At 57.1% G+C, this 2,085-nt stretch overlaps 1 protein-coding gene across 1 annotated transcript in view; it reads right to left on the bottom strand.

Annotated features, from left to right (window-relative positions):
• The window catches only part of CSMD1 (CUB and Sushi multiple domains 1), a 1,293,618-nt gene that overhangs the window by 225,503 nt on the left and 1,066,030 nt on the right, over positions 1-2,085 (bottom strand). The gene's annotated exons all lie outside the window — the stretch shown is intronic.

Here is a 2,085-nt window from a genome sequence, read left to right as displayed (position 1 = left end):
GTCCCTCTCCCCCTGCCTGCACCCCTCCACTCCTGACACCCTTCCCCCCCACGGGACGTCCTTCCAGGCGCCAACACCGAAGGGGGCAGTGACCCGGCACCGATGCCAACACCGAAGGGGACAGTGACCCGGCACTGATGACAGCGCCGCGAGCCACACTCGTTTGCGCAGCTGCGCGAATGGATGACTCGCCTGTCGTGCCCGCGCGGCGTGGTCGCGGACACCGGGCGCGCGCGCCGGACACGCGGCGCTGGCCTGGAAGCCGGGGCCGGGCGCCTGTGCGGTCCGTGGACCCCCAGCGCGGTGGAGCGCGCACCCCCAGCTGCCCGCGGTGGCTGAGCTCGGCCCGCAGGGCGTCTGGGCCGCCGGGACCGGTCCTCGGCGCAGTCGCCGCCCCTCGGGCCCCCTTCGACGCTGAGAGGGCGCCGTCCAGGCGCTGAGATGCCCCTCCATGTGGGCCCCGTCGCCGTCGGCCCCGCCACCCAGGCCCCGGGGTCCGGCCGTGCCCCAGGGAGCCTCTGCGTCCCGCGGGACCTGCAGAGCTGGACGTCACGTCGTCAGCCCCGTGCTGTGCCCTGCATCCCACCCACCGGAGCCACAGGCCGGGGACAGCAGGCCAGCGGAGCACCGAGAGGGCGCGGCCACCCGAGGCCCCGCCCCGTGCGCCGCGAAGCCCCGCCCACGCTCCCCAGTGCGTGCACGCGGACGGCACAGGCTCCGGGGGGCACTGGGACAGCCCCGGACCCCGACCTTCTGCGGCGGCATCTAAACGTGTGCGTCACGTGGCGAGGCCGGGCCGAGGGCACGGCTGGGCGTTTGGGGTGAATTATGCAGCCCTGTCTTTCCCTGTTCACGACATTCTCAAAAGATCCTGTTTCTGAGCTCAAACTCCAGAAGTCCGGGCAAGTGTGTTTGAAACGTTTGCACACACAGGTTTCACATCTTCACTTAGCGACAGCCAGGACAGATAAAGCGCACGCCTCGAGGGCTGGAAGATTTCCAAGATAACCTTGGAAAGACAGAACCCCAAATGTCTCTCTTTATTTGGCGACACGACGGTGGCAACCCTGCGGAGTTTAAAATCTGCCTGTGCAAACACTTCCTTCATCAAGGCGGCTGCCACGCTCCCACGCTCCGGGGGGCAAGCTACGATGCGCCACGCGATTAATCTTTTAAAGAGCTGTGTGAAAATCGCAAATGTCGGAAAATACCAGAAATACTGGTACTTAAAAATGGAATTCAGCAACATACCACAGCTCAATAATATTGAAAAAGCAAAATGGAGAAAAATTATGTGAGTGTCTTTGTTCAGGAGACTGAAAACAGCGCTAATAAGCTGCCCCCGACTGGCTGCGAAAGCCCCGCTTTGCTAAATGACAGATCCGAGGCCCTGCTAGGAATCAGGATGTGTGTCTGGTTTCGCCACATAACCCCAGAAAGCGTGAACATTAACAGCAAACCTGACTTAATTTACTGAACGTCACAGAGCTGATGTTCTCGCCACGATCAAGATTACACTCACGATCCATTCCCAACAGGATGGAGACGGAAGCCAAAACTTGCCTTTTCTTCTGAGCCACTATCCTAGTGGGGATTATTAGTTCCCTATCAGAGAAGAGTCGCAACACAGTAATTTCAAATTCAAATAATTACTGAGAGATAATACAACTCCTGCTCAGTATCTTTCCTGTATGAAAGTGATTGTTATAAAGCTAGTGGAAACAACCGAAGATAACATGAGAATGTTCATCTGCCTTGAGACATTATAATATTCTGAATATTAACATCCAGAACTCGATCTAGTCAAGAAGAAGTCATTTTTAGAGGAGGCCCAACGTTGCTCAGATCAAGCCTGGGGCACTAAATGGCGATGTGTCCTCAGATTTTAAAGCATGTGATATGTTCCGAGCGTCTTCGGTTTCTAATCATGAAATTGACTTCATTGTGGAGACAAATGGCAACAAGTATTATCATGAAAAACTCCAACAGCACGATGTCTTCAGACGATCGACTCTATGGTGAAGCCGCTATGCCGCACAGCGCTCCGGGGAGGGCGCCCCTCCTAGGCAGTTAACCAGTAACTAA

Source organism: Pteropus medius, unplaced genomic scaffold (assembly GCF_902729225.1).
Source record: "Pteropus medius unplaced genomic scaffold, Ma_sr-lr_union100, whole genome shotgun sequence".
Classification (NCBI taxonomy): Eukaryota; Metazoa; Chordata; class Mammalia; order Chiroptera; family Pteropodidae; genus Pteropus; species Pteropus medius.
The sequence above is the reverse complement of the archived record's forward strand: the minus strand, read 5'-3'. Positions and strand labels throughout refer to the sequence as shown.